We start from the raw sequence: 17,394 nt of genomic DNA on the forward strand, positions 1-17,394 counted from the left end.
CTGACATTATCATGTCTCGATTTTGAATTAACGAATGGGTCACCATCCCATAACTAATGCTTTAGATATTATTCGAAATTGTACTAAATAGTAGTAGATGGTAGGTAGTCGACTATCACTGCCTTGGGCTCCTGGGTCCCTCCAGAATCCTACAAACGAGGCAAGGATAATTTGGCAGTAGGTACAATGTTTTCTGGGCATGGGGCTGCCTCCTAAAACGGACAAGCAGCTGTCAATTTTCAATTAATTTACAGGGAAGAATGTATTCTGAAGGACTAGCTGCAATTTTAGAGGAAGGAAAGCTTCCCATCTACATAGGAAAGACCTGAATGGGCGAATGGTCCTTGGAGTCGCGCTGAACATTAATTGCGAAACAATTAATTAAATTGATTTGAATCTAAAATTATTGTGGCTACAATGTGGCTCATTGAATTGGCTTATAAAGTAATTACGATATTTACAGCTATTGTTACTGGGTAAATCTAACAACTAACAATTTGTTCATAAGTAGACAGTGTTGCACAACCCATTTGTTATTAGAATCTTTAATAGAAACCTGTCTACATATAAAACCCCAAAATCCTTGATCAATGATTTGAATTTTTGAATGTAAGAAAGAAACTAGTTATTTTCAGCTTTATCGTCTGGACAATAGTAATCAAGATATAAGATCAAAAATATATTCGTTATTCTGCTTAAGGCAATCTGTTCCATTTTGCAATATCATTCTAAATACACAAATAAATAAATAAAATACAAGCAAAATTTAAAAAAATGTTTTAGGTAAAGTGCCCTTTTACTAAAACAGGGCTGTGTGTAGAATACCAGCTTATTCCGTTAAAAGTAAAATAAAAAAAAAGAATTTTTTCTACTCCCGTCTGTAAAATACCTAATTACCCACGGATCTAGCGTGCGGGGAGCGTCACTTTACCACGTCAGTTTCGTTTCCCACGAATCCGAGCCACTTCGGACATTTTCGGGGTTTTACCGCACGGATTTGAATGTAATCGGATGTTTTCGGAAATATTTTCCACGCTTTGAATTTTGAACTTTTTAACTCACTCGTTTATTAAACACTCGCTCCGCTGCACTTCCGCTCGTGTCAAATAAACTCGTAAGTCAAATGCCGTTTACCGCACTTGTTGCATAATATGCTATTGAAAAGCTATAATTCGGAAAATATTACGACTTCGATATTTCGTTACATTGCTTACTTCATTACCAATCATTCCTCCAAGTTTCCGAACTCAATTTTCGAACACCCTGTATAAATTTAAACCCGGGAAAAGGGCGATTCAATCAAAACCTATATTTTTAATATGATGGATAAAATAACAGAAAATCCTCCCTGAAAAGCAGGATTCAAAATGGAAAATATTGGTTCTGGAAGGCCTACTATACTAACGATTCTGCCTTATTGCAGATTCTAAGGATAATCTTTCCATAATAATGCAAGAGATAATACAAAATTGTATTCCTCTCCCGGTATTTATTCATGTAGACTTTTCTGGTGATTTTTTAAAGTAGTCAAAACCTGTTATTCCTTAAAGTGGCTTTGATTTTATTTTTTGAAACTTCGGTAATTGGTTAAATTATGAAGTGAACAAAAAATTCCACACATATTTCCGCCTTTTTTCTTAACAGATACCAACAACAGACACCATAGTCAACTATGACTGCCATATAAAATTAGAAAGTTTGTATCCATTTATGAGAAAACGGGGAACTGTAGAAATTGTTTGAGTACGCCACTTCATGTGTACCTTCAAAAACGGGAACAGCTATGGGTTCTCCACTATCACCAGTCATCGCGAATATATTTATGGAAGCCTTTGAGAAGAAAGCTCTCGACACCGTCCATCTAAAACCAAAATACTTTTGTTATTTGGCCTCATGGTCAGGAATCCCTAGTAGATTTTCTTAGACATTTAAACTCTATATACCCTGCGGACGGCACCGTTATAATTGCTGACAGTCCCGAGGTCTTCAAAATCTAATATATAAAATAACAACGGTAAGTGACCGCATAGGGCTACAAATAAATACAAAAAAGACAAAAACGATGTTAATGAGCCGAACCCCGAACCAGCCTCTGGACATAGGTGGGACAGTTATATCAAAAGTGCAGAACTTTAGATATTTGGGTTGCTGGATTGGAGATCTAAATCCCGATGTTGAGATAAGAACAAGAATAGAAATGGCCAGAGCAACATTTTTGAAAATGCGAAACTTGCTAAGTGACAAAAGCCTTAACACCCAAATCCGGTATAATTTCGTTAAATGCTATGTGTTTTCTGTGCTATTGTATGGGGTCTAGAGTACTAGACTAGACTAGTACGCTAAACAAATCACAGGTGTTAGAAATATGGGTTTATCGCTGAGAATACGCTGGACTGACCATGTAAATAACGAAGAGGTATTACTAAGGATGAACAAAGAACGGGACCTCATAAACATCATTAAGAAAAGGAAAACGGCCTACCCAGAGGCAACAAGTATGCATTTGTAAAACTTATAATAGAAGGCGAAATTGAGGGTAGATGAGGGCTGGGGCGGAGACAAGATTAGACAGGGCTAGACTCCCATACATGGCTGAGGAGTGCGCAAGATCGAAACGAATTTGCCAGGATAGTTGCCGATCTTCATTGAATGGAGTTGGTACTTTAAGAAGAAGAAGATACCCTAACATACGTTTTACCATTGAAATAGAAACTAATAACAACATCTCACTCTTAGATATTCTTATCAACAGAAAATCAGATAGATAGGTAGAAAACCTACGCACACAGACTGATACCTTAATGCATTGTCATCAACTATCTCAGTCCCGGTTATTGAACCCAGAATTAAAACACCTCACCTCTGCTCTTCTCTCTAATAATTTAACGTTCTATCGCAAAATACAGTTCACCACGACCTTCCAATAGCGACTGTTGTCCTTCCTTATAATCAAAACATCACTGACCACAAAAAAAATTTCAATGAAGCTCTGAAGAAGCCAACAGGATGATTGGTTAGCTAGTCAACAAAAACCGGCGCAGGTGGAATCCAGAAGTTTTAGAAAAAGTACTTTTTTTTTCTGAAAATGAGTCCTTTCCCTTCGTATCGAACGACGGCCAATTATCAAAACCGTACTATATTCCGCGAAATTATGCGGTGCGGGCCGTTAAGCAAATACACACGGAACGGGTGCGCAAAGTGGTCGTTTGTCCCCATTAAAGGTGCAGCGGCGTCACCTCTACCCTCAGCGTTGTTCATGCATATTCGATTAAGCCGCTATCGGCGAACCAAATGAGGCAAAAGTATCGCCGTCGCTACGCTAAGCCGACGACGCCTCATTTTAATTTCATATCCCTGCTAAACGGTGTCGTCGCCGAAAGCGATTTTTTAAATTCGCGTTTTGATCTGAAAATAATCGACAATATCCCTAATTTTTCGATATACAATAAATTTCCTTTCACAACATATCCAGAAAAAATGGAAATAGGAAAAAATCAAACATTATAAGAATGAAGAAATATTCAATTTCTCGTATTAAATGTAAAATGTAAAAATAAAAATAGCATTTAATCACCTTACTGTCAATTATCTGTCATATTCACAATCAATTCTTCGGTTAAAAAAGGATATTCTCATATTTTCGTCATAACTTGGCAACAGGGCGAATTTTTTGAATGATGAGGTGTAAGTAAGTGTTTATGGAAGAAAAAAATTGAGACGGTCCATTCAAGATTTAAAATCTTTTTTGAAAGCAATGACCCCCGCGACATTCAACAGCCAACATTGCCGTTATGAATTAAGTTTAGAAGCGGAATTTTTAGGTTACTATTCTCGCGAAATATGCCAAGATCACTTCAGACCAATAAATTTCCTTTTATAACAAATCTAAGAAAAAATTAACAATTTTAAGAAAATTATAATGATAATAAAAATAAAAAAAGGATATTTTCGTACTTTCGTCATAACTTGGCAACAGGGCCAGTTTTCTGACTGACGAGGCGCAACCGCAGAGTAATAAAAGATATAGTGGAGGCGCCGTCTAATGCTAAGTAACTATGAAAAAATATTGAGAACGTTCATTCAATGATCAAACGAACTTACCTGGTAAGTGAAGTTCGATCGTAATTATATGTTACACCTCTTCGTAGAAATCAATATACGTAGTCCCCCTTCTAGTCGCTAGGTGGCACCACAGCTTTAAAGCAGAGCCAAAAAACTGTGGAATAACTTACCATGGACGGTATATTCGCCATCTATGGTCTTAACCTCATTCTATTTTAAAGCCCGTTTATAATAAATTTGCCAAAGGGCATTTTAGTACTGTTCAGAACAGTAAATTGGGCGGGAATGGGTGATTTCTACGAAGAGGTGTAACATATAATTACGATTGAACTTCACTTACCAGGTAAGTTCGTTTGATCATTGAATTATATGTTACACCTCTTCTATGAAATCAATATACGTAGACTTTCAAAGGCAACTCAGCAAATTTGTTATAAAACGATTTTATTCGGCTATATAAGGAAATCCAGGAAGTTTATGAAAGCCTCGAGTACAAATACAAAATAAATGGCTATCCGAGAAAACAAACCTTCTGAAAAATTCTATGTCCCAAATGTGGCATTAACAAAAAGGCCTGCACTTGCTGTACAAATAGGTCTATTATAAAAAAGGGGAAAACATTTAGAGCATTCTCACCAATCTGCCGTTTTTCCAATCATATCAATTGAAACACCTTTACAAAACGCAGACGATGTTGAGGCATGTCGAGTTCTGTGAACAGTAAAAATAAAAGTGTAGACACCACTATCTTCTAAAGTTATCTTTATTCATCTACTTTTGTTGGGTATAGTTGCTGCCCTACAAGGCTTTTTAAATGTAATGAGTAAACGAGATTCACTGCCTCTTAAAGCACTGGCCCTCTCATAATATATTTGAAACCACACAAAGATTTACATCTTCATATTTATGCAAAATTAAAAAACAGGTCGAATCTTATTTATAGCTGAAATCTTAATTGGATTCGTTATTCTAATTTCTAATCCATCTGGAAATGATTTTATGTTGACCAATTCTATAAGAGAGAGCGTTTGGACTCTATGTACAATCGTTAACTTCAGTAGGAAAAACTAATTTAATTGTTTTAATGACAGTTAATTGCTTTAATGACAAGTCATTAGAACGTAACCCTTTTACAAAGTCAGGGACATAACTAGGGCCCCAAGTGCTGTTATATCTTGGTTTACTTGGCCTTAGATTATAAACACCTTAAAAAACCTAGTTAGATTTGCATTGTTAAATAAATCTGATCCAAAAATAAGGCGGTGCTGCACTGAAAGAACTCAATGAGCCATAGGACTTGCCTTGTCTAAAATGAATAGTAAGGAAATCTAATACAGCCTAGGTGAGAAGTAATAACACTCCACTCCCCTCCTTTCGTAGAAGCTCCACCAAAGTTTAAATGCATGCAGGTATTAAATGCCTCAAGGTAGCGCTCTGAACAGATGATAGAAAAATATCCAGCAAATCTTCTGGAATGCTTGCCTGACAAAATCCCTGCAGCCAGGGTAAGGGATTTCCACAAAGGGTGACCTCTCCTGTCAAAAGAAGAAGGTAATTTGTCTGGAATTAGAAACAATAAATAACTACAACGCCTCCCATGAAAAAAGAAAACCAATGCTGGCTGTGCCCGTAAGGGATTACTGCGATCCCTGTAGCTCAACAAACAAAACGGGGAGAAAACATAGAAGAAACTGTCGCTCCAAAAAACAGTAAACGCGTCTTCATTAGATGCCTCCGGATCTGGAAATTAGGAAATAAACTTTCCGCATTTCTTACTTAGGCGAGAAGCAAACAGTTCGATTTATGGGAATCCAAATTTGCTTGTTGTTTTATCAAAAGCATTGTCCGAAAGGTACCATTCACCATCAAAATTCAAATTCGTGGGTTCCTTATGCGCTTCAAAATTATCGGAAGATCGAATGTAAGATGCTTTAACCCATAACCTCCTTTCTTCACACCAACCCCAAGGCGCCTCGAAATTTCGTTTAAAACAGGAAATTTTACTCACCCTATTCTATTTACATACAAAATAGCAGTTGTGTTATCAATCCTCAAAAGTGTCTCGCAGTTAGTCAAATACGAGGCGAAGCATTAGAGACCAAATGAGGCCGCAGTTAATTCTAGTGCATTAATATGAAACTGAGCTTCCCTAGGACTCCAAAGTCCTCTGGCACAATTCCCCAACCCAAAGGAGTACCATCTGAGAAAATCTCAAGTTTGTAACATTGCTGCCTTACAGGGCATTCAGGATTCTGTAAACTTTTTAGCCACCACATAAAATCCCTCCGTAAATTACAAGGAATTATCATCCAAATATCATAATTATCGACAGAGTCTTGAAGGGCTAGATATTTGATTCTCTCAAAAATTCTTAGTATATACCCAACTGTAACAAACTGCTGGGCAAACTGAAAACTAGCACAGCACAAAGCTCGGCAAAGACTCTTATTTCGCAACGGTTCAAATTGCAAAACTTACTTACTCATCAGAAAAACAAGTGGTGGGATTCAAAAAAAACAAAACCTAAAAATTTACGGGATTTCGAAGGATGTAAAACATTCTTATAATTAATAACATAACCCAACCTAATCAGTGTGTTGCAAGTTACTTGAACATTTTTTAAGGATAGCTAACTATCACCAAATAGTAAAGTTATCTAAATAAACTATTGAGGGAAAAGCCTTGGCAGGGAGATAAGAAACCACAGATTTCATTAATTCTGTAAAGGCCCACGAGGCGGTGCATAAACCAAAGGGTAACACGTTAAACTGATAACAGAGAGCATCAAAATAAAATCTTAGAAAATTCTTTTGATTTTCAATTATTGGGACTAGAAAGTAAGCTTCTTTCAAGTCCAGAGTGGTCATAAAGGACTTCCTTGTGAAGAGTGTTTCTACTAATTTTCTGTCTTCCAGTTTAAAATGACAAGTGTCAATAAAAGCATTCAGTTTCTTTAAATTTAAAACTAATCAAACCGAACCATCCAATTTTGAAACCAAAAAGATCTGTAAAATAAATTGATTCTTACAAGGTTCGCAAACTGCAATTGCACCTATCTCTAACAGGTGTTTGACCACATTACAAATTGAATCTTTTTCTTGTTGGGACCAAACAGGATCTGTCGTAATCAAGTCCTGTATAACTGGCCTCGCAAATGGAATTTTATATCCATCTAACCAAGGTAGAATCTGTGCATCTTGAGTTCTAGAGTTCCAAATGTCCCGAAACTCGTGCAATCTTTCAACAAAAGTACTTACTATTTTTTCCTGGGGACACAACTCCACCCCCTTTCCTCTCGAACCTTCCTGTATTCCCTCTTTTGAGGGTACAATGACTTTCACCCACTTCAGCCTTGCAACTTCCGGGAACGAAGTGGGACGGTCGAGTTTAAATTTGTATGCTATAAAAGCCTTGTTCCGGATGCACCTGACTTTAACTCGGCCACTAATCTGCAGCTAATCTGATTGATTTGAGCCTATCAGCCAAATCTTCTCCATATAAACAAGAGTGCAAAGAAGCATCAACGAGCACTTCCTTCATACAAGGCTGCATTTCATTTGAGACCAGCGAAAGGCTTAACGCGGCTGAACTTCTATATACTGAACCTAAATGGTGTATTTTGCTTAAAACAAATATTGCATTACTCAACATTTCGATGAGAAGTAAGTACTACTCATCCTTAACCGGTTTCAAAAGTAAGGTCAAGAGCGCCCTACCAACCACCATCAAAGCACCCCTTGTTGCAGTCAGTCTCTCATCCCTTTTCTTTCCACCTTTGTTGATGGCAGATTTCATCTGCACATTCAATTTAGGAGAGTTATTGAGCGGGCAATTCTTCGGCACAGGATATCAACGCAAAAGGTCACTGAGACAATCTTCGGACACACCGGATTTCAAAAAGGTATTAATCTGACTTGCCAAAATGTCATGACACATCAAACTTTGTGTTGGGACTATCGACCCCATAGCTTACAGGCCATTTTGCTTTAAATCCGTCTCAAGGGGCTCAACAATGACATCAGAATTAATTGAAGGGCCTAAAAAATATACTTACGATGGAGTAAATGCATTCCAACAGCCATAAAAAATTGTTCATTATGTCCCAGTATCCCGGGCGCCTCATCCATAGCCGGACGAGCCAGAAAACTCTATTTTTTCGATGTCGAAAAAATATAAAACCATATGTATGGCCGACCCCCTCACAAAAGGATTGCTTCCAATTGTGAAACACTTACATACGACTGCTGTCGTATAAGTGGGAAAGATGGGGGGTCTTTCGAGTTCTGGGGATTCCGATCGGAACCCGGACGATGAAGAAATCGTCTCCCAATTGTAAGAAAATCTCGTTGATGGGAACCACGCCACTAGCGATTATGTAATCGCGGATGGAAAGATTTAATCTTTCGTCGTAGGTAGGTTCTTTCTTCATCCGATAAGGAATAACGTAAATCTCACTTGTACTTCTCCATTTAACTTCCAAAAACGCTGAAAAAAGCTGAAAACACCGACGCCGAATAAAAATGAACATGTGCCACCAAAGCACAAAAAGAGCAATGAGGTTAAGACCATGGTAAGTTATTCCACAGTTTTTTGGCTCTGCTTTAAAGCTGTGGTGCCACCTAGCGACTAGAAGGGGGACTACGTATATTGATTTCATAGAAGAGGTGTAACATATAATTCAAGATTCTTGATTGTAACCAATGACTCCGCGGCATTAAACAATCAATATGGCCTCTATCGATAAGTTTAGACGTGACATTTTTAGGTTAGTATTCTCTCAAAATGTGTCCAGATCCGTTTAGCACTTCAGGCAAAATAATAAATAAATAAATAATAAAAAAAAAATAGAAATAGAAATAGAAATAGTTGAGATATAGTAAAGAAATATGCGATATTTTATATGAAATTAAATGTAAAAATAAAAAAAAAGCATTTTATCACCGTCAATGAAAATAATTAGAATTCTAGATTCTTCCAAATTTAATTTATTAAAAAAACGGAGATTAATCTTTCAGGCGACAAGGACGTTAATTATTAACATTGTTATTGATCTATGTTAACAAAACTTGGCAACATGGCCAATTTTATGGCTGATGAGGTGCTACCACGTAAGTACTAGAGACATTGTCGAGGCCCTTCCTCATGCTGATGACAGTTTCGTGTGAAGCAACTATGAGAAAAAATTAAGAAAATCCTTGCGGTATTCAACAACTAACATAGCCGCTGACAAATCGCCAATAAGTTTGAATGGGGCATTTTTACTATGGTATTTTTTCATAATAAAATACATAGAAGTAAATTTGTTGCTATAAACTTTGGCAGGAATAATTTTTCCCGATTTTGTATCGTATCTTTTCTCTGAATTCCGTTTAATTTTACGAATTTTCTGAACATAAGTAATACTTCTGCGTTCTCTGAATCCTTCTTTGAAGGTGCTGTTTTGTAAATTCTCATTCTCAATTACTTCCTCTTCCTCTCTTGAAGAAAAATTAAATATAAGATTATTGTTTAAATTTCAATTTAATATCACAACCTAATTTACCTTCATCACTGCTTTCAACATTTTGGGCCCCACTTTTTGACATCGTCAATAAAAAGTGGACTTAGGTCACTTTCAAAATTAGGATTTTCAGTATTTACATTATTTTGAAAATGTACCTGATATAAAATTTTCAAACATAATAATACCGAGATGAAAATGGACTTAAGCCGCTTACAAAATAAACAGCTCAAATATATTGCGAAATAAGTATACATTTGTCTCATTCATAAAAAAAATCCTACTTAAACTAAGACCTATATGTTATTTTTGCGCATTCACAATTTCTCAGCCAGTTTGTAATTATTATCACACTGATTAATAGTTCTCTATTAAACAAAAAAAAGATCGGTACGCCACTGAGCGGTCGTTTATAGTGGGACTTCTTCCCGACGATATCGCACGTACGGCGTTTTGTTGTCCCAAACAAGAACACATTTTTAGGGGAGATAAAGTCCTTTAAAGCACACGCACTCTGTCTTTCCGACAACGGCACCTTGCGAACCATAACAATAAGTACCGGACCGAACGCGTTGCCTCTCCTGCCCCCCTATTGTGTCTCGCGATATTCTTCCGTCTCCCTGAGGATGATCGATGCGGAGGGAGCTCGACTTATCATCCCCGCACCGTCAGCTGACGCTTCGTTCGTTAATAACCGCGGTGGATGATAAAAAGGATGGATGGGATACTCTTAACAACTGTTTGTTAACATATTCCTTTGGAGTTTTTGTTTTCAATTTTGAAAAAGGTTACTTTACTTTCACTTATACGGGAAATTTTAATAAGTTAATCAATAAATAAAATAAATAAATAAATATTTTTAAAAATCAGCCCCATTTTCCAAGTAATCGAGATAGACCATAGTCTATGGAGTCCAGAGAAATATTAAAGGCCTTTCGAGAATGTTATCAACTTCCTTTTTCTTCTGCAGAATTCCAGAATGATTTTGCTCCACCTTACGTGGTTACCAAAGCTACTATTCATATTTATTTATAAATTTATTTCAACGGCTGAGTCAATTTACAAGAAAAAAAAAACATTATAAATGTAAATAAAAATAGCAACATGGCATATCACCAACTTAGGTAAAAAGCTTAATGTAAATAACCTTATATAAAATATGAAAACAACAAAAAAGCAATAAAAAAAGTAAAAAACAGTATCACACTAATAATCTACAATCGTTCCTTCTTTAATTAATTTGGTTAGTTTTGGTCAGTATTGTTCAACAACTAAACCCAGAATTAAACTAAATTAAGACTGTTGTACTGACCGCATATCAAAAGTTCTTAAGAAATATAACGTTAAACTAGATTTACCACTTATCAGAAAATCTCTAAAAATCTTCGATCCTTCAAAGACAAAATTCCGTTTGAGATACCAGGAGTTTACAGCATGGGAGAGACCGGACGGAAAATATTGACTAGGCTCAAAGAACACGAAAGAGCCTTAAGACTACGCGAAATAAACAGTATTTGAATGAAACCGGATTACAGTAGCCTGTGGAGATAGTTTTAGGGCTCTGTAAACAAGAGAGTTGATAAACGATGATTTTTGGGTCCGGTAAAATGTATATTAGGGTGTATAGAGTTTAAACGGTAAAGAAAATCTTCAATTTAAATCAGAAGATTCTAGGATTTTAATATATCTGAAATAATGTTGAGGGTGTCAGGAAGAGGGACTATGAAAAGTCCTGCTGATATGTGAGACCTACTCTGGAAAAACTCATAGTGGTTGTCACATTACTTTTTACAATGCCAGGAAAAATGTCGACAAAGTGCATTATGAAATCATTGGTTTTGTCACCATTCTTATGACTTAGCGTGAAATAACTTTCCAGTAATCAAAAAAAAAACACTGCTCAAAATAAATGCAATATTTATAGTTAGGAACATATCCTTCATGTTTTTGTATGCCGATGAAAACTGTTTCGCAAATAAGTTAGCAATTTCTTGCAATTTTGAAGTGGTTCCTAAATTGACTAGGATCCCTTATGACTTCAGTGTTTAATCTATATATAAAATAGAAAATATTCTACCAGAATCTCAAAGAATTATAAAGGTCACAGATCACGATAACGAAATATATTTGGACTTTATTGGAGAAAATGTTACCAAGGGACTAACTATGGAAAAATCTAGGCGAAAACAAAATGATAAAGATGTAATATACCAAAATAAGTTCTCCACAACCATAGCAGGATTAAGAGGAGGAGCACACTTTAATCTTCACAGCCTATGTTGACAAAATATAATATATATAATACATGAGAAATGCGACAGTATCCGAAGGATCTAGTAGTAGAAATAACCGGAAACGGGTTTACAGAATAGCATGATGATCTGGAATGATGCTCTGGTGGATTTTAGAATGAAATTGAACAAAACCAAAACAAAAGTAATGATGTGTTGATACAGCAGGTCACAAGATTAAATTACTTAGGAGAAGAAATAGTGAACAACGGAAAACAGGAAAAAGAGATAAATATGAGAATAGAAAAAACACTAAAAACGTAATTTACACTGAACGAACAATGAACTGAACTAAAGACAAAAAACAAACAAACATGAGGCGGCAGTGTTGCTGTGATTCCGCAAAAAAGTGGCAAAACTTGGAGCAAGGCGAGAAATAAAAAAAATGGGCAAAAGTCCTACATGAATATTAAACCAGACATAGTTAAGATGATATTGAACGTAAAATTATAGGATATGAATAGTAATAGCCCAACACCATTATGTAATAGTAACATGGGTTTCTTGAAACTATATCAAAATATAAATATAATATAAATAAATAATTAAAAATAATATAAAAAATAAAATAAATATAACAGACTACGCGCAATCATCATCTAATCATTTAATTTAATTAATTTTTTTTCTGAAACCAGTGATCAGATCAAAAGAAGAAAATGCTGTTTAAAAGGCAATTTAATATGTTTTAATACGAGGTGAAATTGTTTGAAATTTATTTCGGATTTTTGGGTCTCGCGAATTCATGAGGCAAATTAACTTTTTTATTACTAAAAGAAATAGGCTTATTGACAATTAACAACTTAATATTTATTCCCTATCAATATGTGTGACCTTCTCTTGCACTAATGGCATCTCCTATATCATTACGCATAGATCTAATCAAGCCGCTATTGTTTCATGTGGAATGTTAAACCACTCTTCCTCTACTGCAACCATAAGCTCTGAGATCGAGGTTGGGGTACGAGTTCTAGCTCGAACTGATTGATTGATAACTCGAAAATTATGTTTTCAGTTCATTCAGATAATCATCAATACCTCAATTCCTCCTCAAATTTGCTTCGAACTAGGAAGTTTAAAGGCATACACTAAAAGCATGAAAAATTCTCTTGACCAAAATAATACAACCTAATTCCAAATCAAGTCAAAGACTTGCAATTTAAAATTTTTGATAATCAAAATAAAATCTTCTTTTTTGGAGCATTGTTTTTGCTCTGTGGAGGAATACAAACAGAATGTAAACGATATTACCTGACTATCCGATTCTTGATGGTGGCCACTGTTTGGTTGCGTTCGGCATCTTCCTTTTTTTCATTTTAATTCCTGTATATTTCTATGTTATATATATGCAACCTCCTTCATAAACCTAGCACCCTTCGCTGCCTTGACCATGGCCGCCAGGGTCGGTTCCTGCATCCATAGAAACTGCACCCCAGATCATGCGGGAAGCCTAAGCACTCTTTTCTTCATTCTTCAAATCGCCCTTCTGGGTCTTCGGTTTCTTTTTCATGGTCGGTCGCAAAAAAAAAAATAGACCAGACCCCCATTGTTCCGATGTCGAATTCAGATGGAAGTTTTGAACCAATTGCAGGTATTTTGGGGTCAGGTTATTTTCGCGCAGTCTTTTTTTCAATGTCAATTGACTAATCGCCACCCACGGAGCTGTCCAGCTGAGTAAATTTTCGACTGAAGCAATAATTTGAGCAACCCTGGCATCAAGCTCACGCGCTTAAGCGCAAACCAAGTTATTAAAAACGAATAATATGAAAAGGTCGGTTGTAAAGGCAATTAATTTAAGTTCAATCCAACCAATCGCTCGGAAACTGCGTCCCCCAACTCCCGTCGCGTTAATTGTCTCGAAAAATTCGACGCCTTAATTCAACAGCTCGAACTGCTAACAAGAGCTAAATCTACACATAATTTAAAGTTTTCCAAATTGTCCGTTCGCGAATCAGGTGATTTCGACTGCGAGGTTTTAACGAATCGGTTTTGCCTTTCGCGCGTTCTTTTTTTCCTCTCACTCCAAAGAGTTAACATCGTTATTAGTTTCGTTTTAATTTCCGGTAGAGGCGTACTTTTCGATTCGAGCCGACCGCCAGTTGATGCCTCGTGCTCCCTTCACCTTTCCGATTTTAACGACGTCATTTTACGCTTTGAAAGGCACACGCACATTCTAAACGTCAACGGTTTTTTCCTTTGCAGAAAAAACTGTCCGGCCTTGATCTCGGTTTTTGCACGTCACATATTTCAGCGGTACATTTAATTTGCAAGACCGGCAATTAGACCATCTATATCGGATCTAATGAAGCTTTGATCGGCAAATGTCAAACGTTAATTACTTGATCGTCAGAGATAATGGTAAGTCGTTGATAAACCGTTGATAAGAAATGGTTTACTATTCTGCAAATCTAATGATAACATTTTTCAACTTGATAACTAAAATCCTTGCTATATGGCAACGAAGAACTTGGGAAAACATGTAAGCATCTAGGAAATTAATTTGGTGGTTTTCGAAATGGTTATTTAAAGATGTTAACTGTTGAAACTGCTGAGAAAACAAAACTAGCCCGGTCAGTAACGCAACCAACCATGATCCTGATTTCCTGTAATTAAAAGTCAGTCATGAAAACGACTTTGCTGAAAATGACTCTTATGAATACGATATTTTCTTTATAATAGAAGATCTATATAAAGCACGAAGCGCCCAGCTTGAAACCCTGCTCTGGAATGATAATGTCTATCCCAAGTCGTGGAAAGAAGCAATAGAAGCAAACGAAAACTGCTAGAGAGAATGGCTAACGACAGACTTCACGGATGCCTGATGAGTAAACACTTAATTTTTTCTTACCAAGCAGGCTGTGGAAAGAGAATGTCGATAATATAGTACAGCTTAAACATCATATACATTAAGTCCTCAGAGAGGACTTAGTGTCAGTATTTTTTGATATACCAGTACCACAAAAACTGAAAGAAGTAGGTGCAAAGGGTACTCTTCTATGATTTATTAGCAGAAGTTTCAACGTTAGAGTTGGCGATACTTACTTATTTAATATCTTCCTTTCTGCAGAAGCTTGGCAGATATGGTGTCCGTGGTCACCCTCAGGAACTTATATAATTTATTCATTGTCTTGTTTTTTATATACATATTTTGTTTACGCATTGTATTTATGACTTGCCATAATTGTAAGAATACAATGTGGTCAATAAATTCTATTGTATTCTATTCTATTCTATTCTATTCTACATCTAGAGTACCAGAGAACGGTATCCCTCAAAGACCAACCCTTAGCTGTACGCTATTTGCAATAAATGATATATGTGGAAATATAAGTATATAAATAAAAAAGTCTGTCTATGTGGATGATATAATAAAAAGGTTGTAAATATAACAAAAGTGTTAATGTAATTAAACAAAAGTCAGAAAAGATCGGTTTTAAATTTTCAAAAGAAAAAACTAGTTGGATGTGTAATAAAAAACTATAAGCTACTAACTTTACTGCTTCTTTTATTAATGGTCGATAAAACCAATCATCAAAGCACTTTTCCCGTATCTAGTCGGGCACCTCCAAAACATGCTTTTTAAAGGCATCAATCTCTTCTTCCGGTGTTAAAAATCGAGGCCCACGTAATTTATTCTTAATGCATGGGAATAAAGAGAAATCATTAGGTGCTAGATTAGAACTGTATGGTGGATAGCTCATCAAATCAACGTTTTTAATGTTCAAAAAGTTCTTTGTTTGCACTGATCGGCGAGAGCTAGCATTGTTATTGTCATTTCTTCGAAGACTTTCGGCAAACAAATGGATGTGTACTATTCAGAATTGACTGTTTTACCTTTCACCACAGAAACAGATGCAACGTGGCCAGTGGCGCGCGAACAACTCTTGTGGATATTGTCTCATTATGAAAGGCCCACACAGTTCATCACCTGTCACGATATCATAGACGTGTTCGGAAGCACCGCTATCGTATTTTTTTAGCATTTCCTTCGACCAATCAACACGAGCCTTGTTTTGAGCTAATGTCAAATTGTGTGGAATCCAACGCGAACAATTTTTTTTAACGGAAAATATTCATCCAAAATTGTATGTGTGCTGGTCCCGCTAATGCCCAAAGATACCCGATCTCATGGTAAGTCACATGACGATCCTGCAAAATCAATTTCTGCAGTGCATCAGTGTTTTCTTGGACAACCATTTTGGACGACCTTCCAGAAATTCATCCTTAAGAAAAGTACGCTACACCAATCCAGAGACTCCACTGTGGACCTGGATTGATGCTAACAAACCTAAGAAGGAATGAATTGCTGTTTTCCGATGTACATTCTGACTCCAGTAGGAGAAGTATCGCACTTTCTATGCAGAGTGAGATATTGAGAGTATCCCGAAAAAAATGATTTTAACGTACAGTGGAACTGATAGATTGCAACTGCAAAAAAGAAGAAAACAGTTCAGAAAATTCGGTAATGAAAAAATCAGTCCTAGACTGCCAAACATCTTTGTTGGACGTAACACCTTGCTTAGAAAGACAACAGCAGAAGTAACAAAAAATATAAATGCACAGAACTTTCCAGACTGCGAGCAGTACACACAACCCTTAACAACAAATATTTTTTGACAGTTTGGTAAAAATAACACCAGTCAGTTTAAAAGAAAAAGTATAGTATAACTATAGTATAGTATAAGGATTTCAGTATAAGTGGTATAGTATAAGTAGTACAGTATAATCGTTAGCTATCTCAAAAAATGTGAAATTGTAATAAAGGACGGAATAACTGATCAAGCGTCAAAGTTCAAACAACTTGGAGTAGAAATATCTAGCCAGGTTGACAGCAGCTTATATTTGGGGATGCTTATGGGATAGCATCTGGAAGAATAAAGACCTGAAATTGGGCGGATAAGGCCTGAAATATAAATCATGGGTTGCATTTATTATACTTTGGAAATTAGAAGATATACAACGGACACAAAGGTGATTCTAAAGATTGTAGAAGTGAAAACGCAATAGCAGGGAACACATTGCTTGAGAGAAAGCCGAATGGTCAAATAAGAGGTCTTGTTAAGTTCAGGATATTGTGCGGGAAGACAGAAAAGAAAGTAGTGGAAAGAGCACATTTGCTGAATGAGTCCCCAATAGGAAATAAGTCGTCAGGAGGTCACTTCAAAAGATGGTTAGTCAGCTGGCAATCTACAAGAGTATCCCATAAATGGTAATGTTATCTCCATCTTGCAGTTTTTTACAATATATTCTCCAAAGTGCAGATTGCTTCAGAGAACGCCGAATGGTCAAATAAGTAAAGTTCAGGATATTGTGCGGGAAGACAAAAAAGGAAGTAGTGGAAACAGCATATTTGCTGAGACACCGTGAGACAAAGTGCATGGGGGAAACAATATTTGTGTAGGGTGTTAGCAGGGTAGTTAGGTAATATACGTGTTGCCTTTATGCCGGTTGCTTTTGGAGGGGGCGATAAAGCCTATAAATAACCGAGAAATAAATCTATATAAATCGACCGGCCAATCGTTGTACATTTAATACGTCGGC

General features: G+C 36.3%; 1 long non-coding RNA gene across 1 annotated transcript; it reads right to left on the reverse strand.

The window, feature by feature from the left end:
• Nucleotides 1-4,406: 4,406 nt before the first annotated feature.
• Nucleotides 4,407-8,604, reverse strand: LOC132703871 (uncharacterized). Its single transcript, XR_009619178.1, has 3 exons — nucleotides 8,117-8,604; nucleotides 7,320-8,030; nucleotides 4,407-4,773 (listed from the first exon to the last, which is right to left on the reverse strand). It is a non-coding gene; the product is annotated as an uncharacterized LOC132703871 (long non-coding RNA).
• Nucleotides 8,605-17,394: the final 8,790 nt, after the last annotated feature.

This window comes from Cylas formicarius, unplaced genomic scaffold (assembly GCF_029955315.1).
Source record: "Cylas formicarius isolate icCylForm1 unplaced genomic scaffold, icCylForm1.1 PGA_scaffold_6__28_contigs__length_40554024, whole genome shotgun sequence".
In the NCBI taxonomy this organism is placed as follows: Eukaryota; Metazoa; Arthropoda; class Insecta; order Coleoptera; family Brentidae; genus Cylas; species Cylas formicarius.